At 35.3% G+C, this 16,856-nt stretch overlaps 1 pseudogene across 5 annotated transcripts in view; it reads right to left on the bottom strand.

Annotated features, from left to right (window-relative positions):
• Positions 1-765: 765 nt before the first annotated feature.
• Positions 766-16,856, bottom strand: part of LOC110828868 (glucose dehydrogenase [FAD, quinone] pseudogene) — a 400,823-nt pseudogene continuing 384,732 nt past the window's right edge. The window contains exons 1-2 of one of the 5 annotated variants that reach the window (XR_015535090.1): positions 12,099-12,171; positions 766-3,178 (exon numbers count right to left, since the gene is read on the bottom strand). The product of XR_015535090.1 is annotated as a glucose dehydrogenase [FAD, quinone] pseudogene, transcript variant X2 (transcript). Of the gene's footprint in view, positions 3,179-5,094; positions 5,227-5,677; positions 5,837-12,098; positions 12,172-16,856 lie in introns of those variants that run through there. The other 4 variants (XR_015535093.1, XR_015535091.1, XR_015535089.1 and 1 more) reach the window with 4 other exon arrangements.

Raw genomic sequence — 16,856 nt, 5'->3', positions numbered from 1 at the left:
GAAGTGAACACCGTATCATAAGGTTCATAACCAGAAAAAGATTTATTAGGGATAACTCGACATGTCGAGTTCTCCCCAGTACACTGTGTCGAAACCTCCCTGACTTACACGATTACAATACACATGTCACCACTGGTCACAGTTAAAGTTTTTGTCAGTTCACATAGCATGGCTGTCCTTTAGAAAGTGCGAGTTGTCACCACAATAACTATTAATCCATAAATGCCATGTGCATCCAGTGTAATTATCATTATCTGGAATGTAATTATTATAGCATGTGCTATTTAGGGTATGTAAAACTCACATGGTCGTCTTTGAGGGTTCCGTGCGAGGTTGAGACTTGCAGAAACAGACTCCTTTGAAGTTGCACGTTGATCGCAGTATGGTAGGCTATCTTCTGTACAGTTACAGTCTTTGCCACTACAGTGCAGCTGTCGCTAGAGTGAAATTTGTTAAAAGTGTCGAGATCTCCATAAATTACTATACACTATTTCCCTAACTGGTACAAAAGTTTGGTTTACTGGCTGAAAGCCCGCTGTCGACTATGTCCACTCGAGTAATGCCATGTGTTTTGACCTGCATACCAGATCCCTTGCTGGGAACCTCCACATAGGGCTTGCTAGCGGAGGGGGGGGGGGGGGGGGCCTTCACCGCTGATCTTCTGGCCAGTTCAAATTTCAAGTCAAACAGTTACAGATGTTCTGGACTGGTATAGCATTATGTTGGACCGGTTTCTTTTATTGTGGAAACCCAATACTAGATAAGGACTTTTGTTCAGTGTTTTTAATGAGACATACGGTCAGACCCGTACACAGTGGCTCGTCATAATACATTAATTTTGTGCAAAATACACATACAATTTAATTATTTTCTTGTTAATGTTAATAACTGGAGTCCGCAGTGGCCGCGCAGTCTGAGACGTGGGTCTTGTGCCGCTTGGTTGCAGGAACCGTGGGTTCGAATCCCACTCAAGCCATGGATGTTTTTCTGTGTTGTGTTGTCCTGTGTACAGGTAGAGGCCTTGCGACGCGCCGATCCCTCGTCCAAGGAGTCCTACCGAATGTCCATAGATCAAGCCAACTAAAAAGTTGTGAACCCGTAAAAGGTACCGGAAAATGTACAAACATTGTTAAACAGGAAGAAGAAGAATGCTAATAACTTAATTTCAGTTGACTTATCTGCAATTATGCTGGTCACTTTCGAAGCAACATAATGTGTGTCGTAGGAGAACGTTCCTTCAGGTGAAACAGTTCAAAATTTATCGAGTCTCCAGTCTTCCTTTATATAATCTGCTCCTTTTTCTGCTATCATCATTGTCGGGGCGTTGGTATGTGCTGCAGGTAGAATAGGTATTATCGAAGAATCAATTACTCTCAGTCGTTTTATACCATGCACTCTCAATCTGGAGTCGACAACTGCGTCTCTGTCGGATGCAGGACCCATCTTACAAGTTCCGCTCAGATGCCAAATAGGAAAAGCGTAATGACGTAAAACACACCGCCAATAATCGTCAGATCCAAACTCCGAGTGTTCACATCCCGGGATAGGAATATCATGAAGCCTCGTGCCATACTTCTGGAAGGCTTGCGTCCTGCCCAGCTCCAGTACTTTTTTCACTCCTAAAAGAAGTTTGTCCATATCTGCAGATTCTTGAAAGAAATCGAAATATATACGAGGTTTCTCGAAAGCGTTTCTGGACTTGAGAAATACTCTTCCCCGACTCTTTGGTCTCAGTATAATTGGTAAAGCAGTCCACGTGTGAAATTTTTCTATAGGTTTATAAAACCTCTCATATATGTCTTCTCTAACCCCTAATATTTTATGAGCATTGGTCTCGGATGCTATACTTCCTGCACTTAATAGTAATTCGATATCTGGATCACCTTCAGTATCATAAGGGTTCTCAGAGTCATAGAAAGCGATACCATCCATACACCCGGGTACGGTAAGTGGTCCAGTGTGGTAAGACATATATTCCATAAATGCTTTATCCTTCATCACATCTCTTTCTCTTAAGGCAACTGACTGATTTAGGACAAATGTAATCGTCATCAAACCGATGTGGTCCATAAGGTTGTACCCCACTTTTAGGTCTTGAAGCAAGGGAATGTCTAACTCTGAAAGGTGCTCTACAGGCCCTATTCCAGACAACATTAAAAGTTTTGGAGAATTTATGGCTCCAGCGGACACTATCACTTCTTTCCTAGCACGCACAACATACTTCCTCTTGCCGCTAAAGAACTCCACACCGTATGCAGTCTTGGTATCACGTTCTATCAGAATATTTGTTACTAAACTCCACTTTTTTATGTGCAGATTCTTTCTGTTTTTAATAGGATGTAAAAATGCTCTGGAAGCACTCCATCTAGTACCATTTTTCATAGAAGCTTGCAAGTAGCTGAAACCCACTTGAGTCTCTCCGTTATAATCAACTGTCCTGTAACCCATCGCCCTACCAGCCTCCAGAAAGGCATCTGCGAGAGGAGTATGGTATGGAGCATAACTTACGGGAAGTTCTCCCCTGGTTGAATGGTATTTGGTGTCTCTCCTCAAATCGGGAATTGTGATATTTTCAAGCTTGAGGAAGTACGGAAGAACATCTTCGTATCCCCAGCCTGGGTTACCCAATTTCTCCCATAGATTATAATCGTGTCGATTTCCTCTAGTGTATATCATGAAATTTATCGTACTGCTACCGCCCATCACTTTTCCCCGTGGCAATAAACATTGTCTTCCTTTCATTCCAAGGCATACATTTTCAGATGGTTCCAATTTGTATTTCCAGTTAGCTTCGGAAACCTGCAATGGTGTCACAAGCAAAGGAATGTCCATGACATAGTTCTCTTTGCCACCAGCTTCAATTAAGAGTACGTTCCAGTGTGGGAATTCACTCAGTCGGTTGGCTAGAACGCAGCCCGCTGACCCTGCACCCACAATTATAAAATCGTATTCAGGAAGAATGTTTTTTTCATCTCGCGGCTCCTCTTCAAAATGTTTCGTTCCCTCTGCTATGAAATTCGTCACAGCTCTTTTGTGTTCTTTGAAATAATTAATAACATTTTCTGCCAGTCCACCTTTCCTGTTCCAGCTTCCAGAAACTAAATCCAGCTGGACACAGTTGATAAGTAATAGTAGAGTTCTGATCTTCATAACGCCCCAGACCTGCTTCATAGATTACCTAAATCCAAAGATTAAATTCTTGGTTAATTTTGTATAGTTCATTCTTTTAAATAACACTAAAATTACATCCACAAGAAAAGTAGGAAACTTGAAGGAATAAACCACTTAAAATACCTGAATTTTGGTAGAAAGATAATATTAAAATCAGTAACACATACTAATAATGTAGTAAATTATAATGTTATTGAAATTATAATAATAAATAATAATATAGTATAATAAAAATGTATAATATAAATAAAAATAAAAATATATAATATAAATATATAACTAAATAAAAATAAATGAAAATAACAATAAAATAAAAAAATAAAGAAAATACAGAATAATATTAATAAAGAGGATAATAGTAGAAATGTACATTAAGAAAAGTTAAGTGGACAATATCAAACTTCTTCAAGGGAAAGCCCACTTTCATACTTTTGCAAACACAGTAATGTGCCATCGCCTTTCATAAAAGGCGGGGAATTGTTGACAAGCTTTCGATTACTAGTTTATTAAGGAAGGCTCTGCTCAAGGCCACTAATGAGTTTGTTGCATTTTATTTAATATGTTGGCCCACAATTTGTTTGACGATTATTTCAACGACAGAGTTTAGATACATCCAATTGTTTGTGGAAATGAATGACAGTGAATGTCTTGTCAATAAAGATATAGACGGAAGTGATAATGGAATATTTGACGGTATTGTCACAAGCACCCACCACCATGCCGAATGAGACGAAAAGTTGAATAACAGTGTAGTCGTCGAAAGAGAACAGTTACTCCAGTTCTAAGGTCTGGTACCTGAAATATCGAATGTAATTTGCGAAAGAACAGAACATTGTTGAAGCAAATAATTAGTTGTAGCAGTGAACAGAATAAAATCTGTCTTGTCTTGAAAAATCCGCAGTTGAAATCACTTACATCGATTACGATATCTTCCCCGAAGTGTCTGAATGTATTAATAAAATTTCATGACCAAAATTTTGAATGGGCAAACCTCCCTTACGTGTCAGTTATGTAAATCCTAACGTGACCGTTTAAGGCAAATATTTATTGCATGTAAAACCTTCTGTAATGAATAACTATAATTTGTCCACACATCGTACATGTGGGTTTCTCATGAATCTTACAACAAACAACGATTGTCCCCCTGAACTGCAACAATAAATTTAACTTTAACGTAGGAAATTAATTTAAAATATTAATTAGATTTACTTCGTGCTTCAAAGAGTTAAGCAATTAAATCATTCTTACGTAAGAGCAAAAATTATGTGAACGGTCTGTGACCAAGGTTCATCATCCCTAAAGATGAAACTTTGTTAACCATCTGCATGACCACACGATGTCACAGTCCAGAAGACTACAGAGGAATTTTCACCGTCTTGAGAGAAACTAATCTCAGGAGCATTAAATAACTTTTAGTTCTTTCAGAAATTATACATCGTCTTGATTTGTTCTAATAAAATATAAAAATTTGTACATTGCGTTAATTTTGTGGAAAAAGATGTTAGCTCTCTCTAACAGACTGTCTGAAACTTGGGTTTTTACTATTAAACATGCTTTTGGCGTTTTAGAAACCTTATGAAGAAGAATAGGTAATGATCAAATAATTTCAATTTATGTAACATTATTAATTAATTGTTATTGGAAACAATTTCGTAGATCACACTGTACGATGAACGTCGAATCACCCAACTGCTAAGTAACTATTCCTTGCTGAGAAGTTAGGAGTCCCTCATCTAGTCAAGATATTTTCCGCTTTTATGGAGAACAAAGGGTCATTATATAACATATTCCTCGTTCACAAATTTTAGATATATGTCTTTAACAGCTTATGTTTTTGTTCTGTAACCCTATAATGTGTTGTGATAAGTGTACACTATGAAGGTCTTCATTATGGATGTAATTGATCTTGCAGAGACAACTTACAGGAAAGTTACCTTACCGGTGTAAAGGATATTGTGGTATCACTCTCAAATACGGCCTTATAAGCGCTGAATTTGTAACCACTGTATTCACTGTTGAGATAGTCCATCAAGAGCATCACACAAAACAACTTCGGTTCACGTTTGCAAGCGTTCTTATATATATCTGTCGACTGCCCTCATTGGCTCATCTTGAATCTGTTATATCAGCGAGACAACGGTACACATTCCGTGCTGGGCATAGACGTGTTAACATGAACCGTTAGACTGTTTTTTATGAGTCTGCGGTAAGACTGTGCTGACTCCTAGCATGGCTCTTGTAATTTCAGCAGTTCACGTTTCCTTCAGTTTGGGGGATGAGGTACTTTATATACCAGATATAAATTTTTCCGGAATAAGGTGAATGAATAGTTGACATATTCAGTTTTCTAACTAAGTAAATCTCTGAATGTTACCATTTTTCATCACTAGCTGTACTCTATAGATACATTTCGTTGATTTACCGTTCTTTTTATAATATATTGTGTTTGTTAATTTTGTTGTCGTAATAAAATTTTAACTTTAAATGTCACGTTTATACAACTTACAACCAAGGCTGCCTCCTTCTGCAGTTTTTGTTGTTTTATTATCTTCCTCTGCCAACGAATGTGCTATCGCCAAATTGTGCTTCTTCGTCGTACGGAAATAGTTTTCTTTTAATATCTGCGAGAATATCAGGGTTCCAAACATATGTACTCAAGTTTTCACTAATCTGAATCTATCCTGAAAATCGTAGTTGAATAATACCGTCACAATCCAGCTATTCTGCCAAAGAAATTATATTGCATGATTTTAGGAAGGAACCAATATGACATTCATATTACTATTACAAAAATTACTCGCAAACAATAAGGAATACTCTTTCAACTTGCATTTCAAAAGGACAGTACTCATATTACAACATAACATTTTCGCATTACCCATTGTCTACTATTTAAATTAAACTAATTATTATAAGTAAATTAAAAATTCTAAAATTCACTATATTTCTGTCGTGTCTACTTTTTCCTTTATCAGGAGAGGACATGACAAGATACATACACAGCTGGATGGTTAAACAAACCTAGTCTGCATTAGAAAATGTATAATGTCTAAATAAAATATAATAATACAATTAATATATTTTCAAAAATTTCTATATAGATTTATTTGTTTATTTCTGTGTCCGGCAACTCCCGTTCGGGTGACAGTAGTCAGTGACCCCACTGATCTTCACATCTGTAAACATAATAATCCTGTTTTCACTTCTTTCCTTTTAGCTGTGGAATTTTCCATAATCTGACCAAAACATTAAAATAACTTTTTTATAATCAAAATACCACCTTAAATTACAGATTTCACTTGGTGGTTTGTTAGTTGTATAGTTAGTCAGGAAGAGTAGACATATTACTTTCTCCAAACATTTTCTTGTAAAAGTTAAATATAGATCGTTGTATGATAAATAACGCCTATTCCACTATGGATATGAAACGGTGCCCGGACTGACATGTGTTCTCTTCACTGTAAAGCAACGACAGCTGGGCCATCAAATTTCGTAAAAATTTTCAAATGACTTTCCCTTATATAATTTTTTTATTTATTGTTTGAGTTTATTCAATTTTCTGTAAATATTTTTGAAACATTCCAAGTTCCGAAAGACTGTCAATGACGAGGCTGCAACTGGTAAAAAGTGCATAGCAAATACTCAGTGTGTTGAGACAACAAATTTTCTGTGAAACTTGCCGCTTGTAATGAGGGAATGTGAAATATCTGTCTTCTGCTGTTGCACTAACAAGCTTATAAAGTTTGACCGTTACGCTTCACAGTGTAGCTTTCCTTGAACAGTTAGCTGCTCCGTACGCAGATCACGTTTTCCGGCAATAAGGCTTGCGAACTTCAACCTGTTCTATGTAATAAAAGTAACAGAATGATAATGACTTGCATGTCATGCAGCCCAACACTACGAGTCCGCTAAATTTTCTCCATGGAACAAAAGCCATTTCAGAATCTGGCAGTCGCTCAAGTGGTCAAGAATTTCCCCGTATTTCACGAATCCGAATTTCCATTATGACACTCACAAGGTCTCGCCAGTATGGGCCAAACGAATCCACTCGAAACGCTCAGGTTTAATGAGTCTGATTTATCACATCCTGTTACTTCCAGATTCGTCACCGAACGTAGCATCAAAATGGTTATGGCACCAAATTCGCATTCCGGAGTTTGCCAATACCGGGCGTATTACCTTACAGACCGCTCATTTAAGAGACGTGTGTGAATTGTTCTGCAATCTATATCTATGTCTTCCTAAGGGTTTCTTCTCTTGATGTTTTAGGACTTTTTCTACGCGTGCTATATTCCCTATTTATAAAATCATCCGACTTTTTAATCCGGATTTTGTTCTGCAAAGAATACAAAATACATAAAAACTTCGTTTAAAACTCCTTAACAAATAATACTTGATACGCCCCAGAAAAATGTGCTTAGTTTTCAATGTACTGCCAAATTTTATCTTAAATCTGTGCATACATTTTCATCGATATTATTGGTATCCGTTAAAAATTTAAACAATTTCCTCCTCACTATTCAATTAACTCAGTGAGAATAATTCTTATTTACTACAATATATTCCAACGAGATTTTTCTCTTGCAACTTGAATTAATTAATCCTTTATAGCCAATTGTTAGCCCTTATGCACAATCTCCTTCAACGATTATTTACTCTTCATTCCGAATTGATTACATGTGATTCTCACTATTAGCAATAATTATTCCCTTAAAGAGCGTTAACCATTTGAACTTTGTAATGGTTAAGTGTAGTTTATTCTTTCGGTACGAATTGAATTATTTACATGAAGCTTCGGCTTCAAAGGTTTTAATATATTCGTTCATTTGCTCTAATTTAAGAAATTATATGCCTTGTAACTGACGAACTGATGGAGTGACTAGAAATATTGCTATTATTTTTATATATGAAAATTATGAATGGTGAAAAAGCCGTTAAAGGAGAAAACGCCGTCCTGTTTTGCCAGTTTAATTCATCGAACTCATAAACTGTATTTTTGCAAACTAATGTCCATATCTCCAGAAGGAAAAAAAACGCTACCAAGACATGGACGTAGGTGGGAGGATTAAAATGGATCTTAAAGAAATAGGATGGGGTGGTATAGGCTGCATTCATCTGACTCAATATAGGGACAAGTGGTGGGCTCTTGTAAACACGATAATGAACCTTCGAGTTCCATGTACATATCTCATTACTTTGAAATATGCTGTATGATGTTGCATAGCGACGTTACTACACTGTTCAGCACAGAATATTCAGGAGCTCACTTGTTTTGTATTCAAATACTGACATTTTAAAATTGATCCTGTATCAACTTTAAGAATCACGTTAAAATGAACTATCATAGTAAGTATTTTAGCTCTTTCTACACTACATAAAATGTGGTTAAGTGCATGATTGTTAACATGGTAATGTATATAATCTGTTTAGTTGTCATGTGCCAACCACAATTATTTTGACATTATTATTAGCACGAATGTTCACGCACACTACATAAATTCAGCCATTAATACGACGTGTTTGCACTACAGAGAATTCATGATCTAATTTTATCTTTACAGTATCAGAACTGCATGGAAGACCTTCTCAGAGTCGCAGTACAGTCTACAATGTTTATGATGAAAATATTGATAGGTCAGCTCAATTCTCGTCTATGCTTTTACTACATACATACTAAATCGGAAATGAGACAGTATAGTTGCGTCATATTGTGATATTAATTAAAATAATCATGCTTTCTTGGGCTTAGTCAGCACAACAAGTGTGTCCCTAATAGCGCACTGCTCGATCTTGTTTTTTCTAATTTCAACGATCTAAGTGTCTCTGTTTCAAAATCTCCGATGGTCGCTCCTGATAAGTATCATCAGCCTATTGTTCTTGACTTTAAACTAATATTAGACTTCCATAATACAATTCCTTTTCCTCGACGTAACTTTAGTAAAGGGGATTATTTGCTACTTTATGAGACTTTGCGAATCACTGACTGGTCATGCATTCTTAAAGAGACTTCTGTTGAATCTGCAGTTGAAAACCTCACGGCTGCTGTGTCTGAGGCTATTAACCTTGCTGTCCCTCTTGTTAAGCCAAGGAATTCCGCCTATCCTCACTGGTTTTCCAGTTCTCTTATATATTATATCAAGAAGAAAAATCAGTATTTTAAGAAATTTAAGAAAATTAAATCTGATCATGATTATAGTATTTTCTCCTACTATCGTAGACTAGTTAAAATAACTATTAAGGCTGATAGATTGGTTTGGTTGAGACGTATCGATGCAAATTTAAGATCTCAACCTAAGCACTTCTGGAAATATATCTCTAAATTCAAAAAGAATGATCAGTCGGTGACCCAAATTGTAGTTGGAAACAGAATTATCACGGAGCCTCAATTAATTGCCGAAGCCTTTGCTGACCATTTTTCTTGTGTCTTCAAACCTTCTTCTTGTGTTAACACTCAGAATAATTCTGGTTATAATTGCCCTGATTTTATTAATATTCCATCCATCTCCGATGCAGATGTCAAACGGGCGATTTGTCGTCTTCGCTCGACGACTTGTGCCAGACCTGATGGGATTCCAATTTTCATTATTAAAGGCTGTTCCGAGATATTTACTCCACTCTTATGCCACATATTTAACCTCAGTCTACTCAGAGGGGATTTTCCCGCTTCTTGGAAGCAAGCCGCTGTAGTGCCGATTTTTAAGAAAGGCAACAGTGCCTTAGTTTCTAACTATCGGCCCATTTCGATTTTAAATAATTTCTCCAAAATTTTGGAAAGTATTGTACATGATCATCTTTCATTTTATTTCAAATTTAAGTTACACCCTAGTCAGCATGGTTTTTCCAAATCTAAATCCACGGTAACTAATTTAGTCTCCTACCTCACTGATGTTCAGCCTTCTGTTTGCTCACAGGGGCAGATTGACTCTGTATACTTCGATCTCAGACAGGCCTTTGATTCAGTCCCTCATTTCTCTCTTTTAGGAAAGCTTAATCATTTTGGACTATCCTCTCAGTACGTCAAGTGGGTCCAAAGTTATTTATCATCCAGATCGGCCTTTATTCGTATTTTAGGGCAGTCTTCCTCTCCTTACTCGGTGCTATCTGGAGTCCCGCAAGGCTCTACCTTGGGACCTCTATTATTTAATATCTTTATCAATGACATTGGTGACAAAATTAAGTTCTCGAAATTTCTCTTATTTGCTGATGACTTGAAACTATATCGGGACATACATTCGGTGGATGACTGCAAATCTCTTCAAGCCGATATTGATTCTGTACATCAGTGGTGTGAAGATAATTCTATGGAACTTAATGTTGAGAAAACAAAAATTATATCGTTCACACGGAAAACCAACAGTATTTACTTTAATTACTTTGTAAGTGGTATTTTAATTTCCCGTACTGACTGTATAAAAGATCTTGGTGTACTATTAGACAGTAAACTTTACTTTCACTCTCATGTAAATTTTGTTTATTCTCAGGCACTTAGGACATTAGGGCTTATTCGATTTATTACATATAATTTTTCCTCTTTAGACAGTCTTGTTTTTTGTATAATGCTTTAGTTAGGCCGAAGCTTGAGTATGCCTCTGTCGCTTGGAATAATCTTACACAGACTGATTCTAATAAATTAGAAAATATTCAAAGGGAATTTGCCAGTTTGTGCAATTACCGGTTTTTTCAGTTTAATACCTCAGGTAAATATGAGTTGATTTTAACTACGTTAAATTTTAGAACACTTTATTCCAGGCGGCGACATCTCGATGCTTTATTTCTTATTAATGTTTTTAAGGGCAAAATAAATTGCAATTCCATTATGGATACTGTTGGTATTCGTGTGCCGTCAAGGCAAATAAGAGAATTTTCTACGTTTTGCGTGTGCGGTGCGCTTAGACACAGTCCTTCAGCCAGGTGTGTCATTGCTGCTAATTATGTTTGTACATTCTTGGACATTTTTGGTATAATCAATGATTCTTTTGATGACACTTATTCCATAAGGGACAATACCTAGAGTGGACCTTATTTGTTACTTTTGTACTTTAAATTTGCTTTTTATGTTATCTATTAAGTTTTTAATGTCTTTTTTTCTTCCTTTTTCTGTGTTGTCTTTGTATTTTGTTTGTTTGTTTGTTTGTGTTGCCCTGTAATTGGCTATAGCAGCTGTTGGTGAGTACATTAAATAAAGAATTTAATTATAGAATTGAAGTATTTAATTTGGCAAACACGTAAATAAATGAATGGAATTGAATATTGTACATTTATATAATTAGTTCATTTGTTTGTTTATCATTTTAATGTTTCACTTTAGAGGCATATTATTTAGCTCATTTACTGTTCATTATTTTGCAATAAATTAATGAATTGATTTATTATCATTATTATATTGTACATTTATATATTTAGTTCATTACTTGTTTTTTGTATTGCTATGTTTACTTTTATTATTTTTTTGTATTGTTAGTGCTTGGCTGTTATTGGCCTTTTTGGCTGTTGCCAAGCACTCAAATAAATGAATTGAATTGAATTGAATTGAATATTTGTTTACCGTCAAATCACAATAAAATTGTAAGATAAGATAATTAAAATGATTAAAATATCATCTTATGTACCATATCGAGCATTCGATTTACATCGGAACATTCACAACATGTTTCGGTTTATCAAACCGTCATCGGGTGTAAATTATAAACTTTTAAACTCAAATTACAATTATTTATAGTTTTTACAATTTTATAATTTTATCATCTTTCTCAGTATATTTTATGGAAGTTGTGTCTAGATATTATTAATATAACATTATTATTGAGGTGGTGTTACTGATGTTTATACCAGTCTGTGAAGTAAAAGATTCGAAAACATTAATGAAATATGATTGAATATAGAAAACAAAATGAACTAAAATAATAAATAATAGCAAATAAACATACCATATATGAAATAGCAATCGGTTCAGATGTGTTCAGAGGAGAGATCCAGAAGCGTTACCATCTCAGAACAAGGTTCGTTATTGACTGCGGTGTAAGTGGGTGAAAGGTGGTTTGTCAGGGTTGGGGTCAAGGTACTGGAGTGCATTAAAATTGGGGTTATTAAGAAAAATGTTATTGTAGTTTAGGCAGATGTTTTGTTTATAAGTTTGTTGTATGTGATATTTTTCTATTGTATCTCTGTGTCTTTTGTTTTTTTACTATTTTTATAATGTCCATTGTTTCATTTATTGTATTATATGCATGTCCTGTATTTAGAATATGTTTTGCGTATGCAGAACTGTCCTCCATCTACGCCCAAATCTAAATATAATGCGTATGCATTTTTGGGACAACGTAAACATAATTATTATCACGAAGACGTGAACAAAGCAACATTAATATTGTCGTTTCTGTCATTATGTATCAATATTTATTTACATTTGTTGTTAGTTTCAGATTAGTAAGCTTGTGCATACAATTTTTCTGAGCCGATCTACGTGGACATCTTGAAATTAATTCACATTCATAATCCGCATTGCGTATTCACATTAATACACACAACGTTCGAAATAAAATCCAACCTCTAAACTTTACACATGAACACCTTCACAGAACGATGAAACGAATGTTAATTTTTAATTCTTTCAGACGAATCCAGTCCAATGTGATACGGCAATGTAAGCGTTTTTCTGGCTCCACTAGCACGTGTTACAGACAAAGAGTGTCTGTGTCTCAAAATATTTACAGTAGTCGGTGTGCCATATTGTTTTATCGGTACTTCCTTGTCAGGTTAAATATTGATATATTTTTTCGAATAGCACGAAACAATTTCGACGCGGAATTAATGTTCGAGAATGAACACACGTTCTGCTCGTGGAATATACCATGTTTGTACCTTCACAGCTTTTGCGCGGGTAGCGGCTTAGGAACAAAGTTTAACTTGACTCGAGGGTCATGGAAGAGGTTGGGAGATTCTGTTACATGGGGTTGACCTCTTTCTTCTTTATTTTTCGTGCCGTAGTAAGAATTTGTTGTTGTGTTGAGTTTTACATGATACTCTCTGTAATATCAATATAGATGTAATGGAAACTACAATTTGAAAAAAAGACTGTTCTCGTGTTTATGGCTTAACACATGTTCTTACACAAAGCGGAAATATAATTTATGTTAATGAAGATGGCAGCCCAAAGTAGCTTCCTTTCGCAGCTACTGTAAAAATAGTAGCAGTAATTTTATTTTTGCAAACATCAGGGCACTTAAATGATTGTTAATCGTAGGTTTTACCGTTCACTAAAACTTTCAATTACGTTTCAAAATTCTATGATAAATTTATAGGTATATGAAAATAAAATGAATATAGTAACAGAAACTGTTTCATTTGCTGCCATTCTGTGTAGATTAATTCTTGAAAAGTGAATTTTAAGACGGCTGAAAATGTTACATTAAACTCCAGACAATTTCAACGAGTCTGTAACGTAGATTACACATGTTTTGAATAAGACTGTAAAAACTAAAAGCTTGTGGTGACGAGTGAAAATTACGAAGTCAGTTTTATGTGTACGAGCAAGTAAAATATTTTCATTTACTAAATTTATGTTACAAACTTTGGAAGATATAATGTAATAACAGAGAATAGGATATTGAACAATATTTTAAAATCACAACGCGGTTTATAAGGTACCCAGTTCAAATGAAGGCTAAAGCACTAAATTCCTTGGATGAGAATGTTCATTGTTTCCAGGTCAACAACAGTATTGGGTCTTTCAAAATTCTTTCCATTCTACACACTATACTCATGCACTCAAACCTAAATAACTTTTGAAGTTAATACAGCGTCGGAAAACAGACCAAAAATTAACTTACTCCATGGAACAGTTTCGAGAACGTAATATTCGCTCAATCAATGAAGATATTCAAAATATTTTATTGAGATTTTAGATTAATCACAATATTACCACATACTGGTAAATAGGATGGCAGTCCACATCTCCTCTCACCGTATTCCTACATCACGATCTCACAAATGATTTCTTCGTGCCAAGCTTTTTGGTGGTTCTATATACTATATAGCCGGTCACAGTGACCGCGCTGTCTGAGGCGTGGGCCTTGTGTGCTTGGACACTTGGACCGTGGGTTCGAATCCCACTCAAGTCATGGATATTTGTTCGCGTTTTTCTGTGTTGTGCTGTCCTGAGTACAGGTAGAGGCCTTGCGACGATCCCTCGTCCAAGGAGTCCTACCAAATGTCTTATAGATTAATTAACCTCCAAAAGAGGCGGCCACGACTCACGCTGAGTTGTAGAGCTGAAGATGATGATGATCATATACTAATATAACTTTAATTCGCAAGGAATGTAAAATCTAGAAAAATAAAACTGTAAGTAAGAATGTGGTAAGTAGTATTGCGCAATATCATGCTGAAGAGTATCCTAGAATTTTGTGACACCAAAATCTTCCAGGGAAATATTTGAATAGAATCCTTTAATTTCGCTGAAATTCTAGTCTCTTTTATAAAGAATCTCATACATGTCATTTTTGATTGTATGTTTCCTCAAGAGAAGATCCAAATTTCTTAAATAATTTACAAAGGAAAATCTTCCCCCTTATTTAAAATTAAATGACATTTATGATTTTTTTCTCTCCGTGTTTCATAACAGAAATATTTCAAATAGAAACAAGAACTGAATTAAATGTTTAAATATAACTAAATCTAAATTTGAGTGAATTAGAGATATAAAAGTTAATTTTAACTGCTGAAATAGGCTTTTAACTTTGTATGCGTAAAGGCTTAGTACAAATATAGATTGGTATTACAGACTTCAAGTCGTAGCCGTAACATTAGAGTATTGCAAACTCTCATCTAATTGTTAGTAACAGAAATGTTATATTAAGCCAAAGAATGAAATTTCATTCATTCAAATTTTAGGCAATAAATAATTATTTAGGCTTATAAATGTCGCTACAAGTTATACATATGTATAACTTTGTATCACATATATCTCAGAGCTGTGTATCCGCGCCGTATGTAAACTATAAAAACTCTCATAAAATATTTTACTTACTCAACAAGTTTCGCCATATTTCTCTGACATATTTTGTGTACTGTCTTCTACATAAGTTTACCAATTAAGAAGGACATGAAAACCGTGATTATATGTATATATATATATAAATAACACGCTAACAATATTCTGCAGATTGGTTTGAGTAATGAGAATTAAATAAGAGGTCTCCGAATTAACTTAACCTTATGAAGGTAACTTCATATTTTTACAACTTTATATTCAATGTCAAATTATGTGCTGTTTATTCTGTCATCTTGGCTTATTTTATTTATTTATTTAATATTATTGGTCCTTTGGGTAGAATGAAATTTGTTGTTGTTACGCTGTGTCCTTATGCTTGTCTTTGACTATTTTTTGCAGTTTTCGTTATTCATTATTTATCTTCTTTACCTTGAAGGTCTCTCGATCGTTTATGTATTATACTCGTTCGTTGTGTTCATTTTTCAGTCTTTCATATTTGTCTTGTTTTCAGATATAATTATATTTTCATTTTTATGTTCGATGTGATGTAAATTCTGACCGTATTCGCACAATTTATTACTGCGATAAAAATTTAATTATCTCTATGTGAATTTAAACTTGAATGTTTAGTACAGTGATTTTGTTAACACCTGATCTCGCCTATTGTTTCCAATTAGTCCTGTAAGTACTGTGCAGAGGTGGCGACGCCTGTGACGGGGTTTTGTGATAGTTGAGGATCGTTAATCAAAGGGAGAGTCCACACAAAGCTGTGTAGTGTTTAATTATCTCCACTGTTAGAGTCTATGAGCCAGAAGGAATAGGATATAATACCTTGTATTAGAACTTTGCACTGTGAGGAAACGTAACGTGAGGATCTCTTAATATGAGATAAGTCCATATTATTTAATTGTTTTTCTTTTTGTATTGTGTTGAACTCGCATTTGGGTGGTCAGTACCGTAAAAACAATTTAACAGCAATCCAGTTGAATCATCCACCAGGGTCAAATATATTGAGATGTGGGTGAAGGTAAAGAAATTCTGATCATATGCAAGATTTGAGGTTTTCAAGGCGGTGAGTCTGAAGATGGCCGTCTTCTTGGTTCTTGAGCCGTGTGGTCTGGTAGAAGTCAATCAACGTTCCAGGGATCCATGCTGCCTCAATCATTGCCCTGATGACGGAGGCAACGTGGGCCTCTGAAACGATGATTGACTTCTACCAGACCACACGGCGCAACAACCCATAAGATAGCAATCTTCAATTCTGAACATAGTTTGCACATAAATAATGCATACAAACGTTAGCATTCTACCATGAAATGGGCATCTAACCTTGAAACGAATTCTTAACCAGCTAATTAAGAGAGGCAGCGTTATTCTTTAAACCTGATAACAATGAGCTACACAACAAATTATGCGTCTTATGGAACTCGAAATCTCATTAGAATGTCCGCTGTCGATACGTATCCCAAGTTACACGTGCTACCATTACTTACCAATGAAAACAGGAGTTATGTGTACATACAGTCTAGAGAACTCATATTTTTTAATAATATGTATAAGATTTATAACAAATTGCTGACCACGATATTGAGAGACAGAACCGAAAACCCGTTGCGTCCTACTTGATAAGGAAACACGACTTGGGAAGGGACGGATTATCAAAGAATTGTGTTTGTGTTAGGACAGATAATTT

The sequence above is a fragment of the Zootermopsis nevadensis genome, unplaced genomic scaffold (genome assembly GCF_977971745.1).
Source record: "Zootermopsis nevadensis isolate Lab colony 2312 unplaced genomic scaffold, Znev_1.0 Znev_ptg000013l, whole genome shotgun sequence".
In the NCBI taxonomy this organism is placed as follows: Eukaryota; Metazoa; Arthropoda; class Insecta; order Blattodea; family Termopsidae; genus Zootermopsis; species Zootermopsis nevadensis.
Note: the sequence above shows the minus strand (reverse complement) of the source record. Positions and strands in the feature narration are given on the sequence as shown.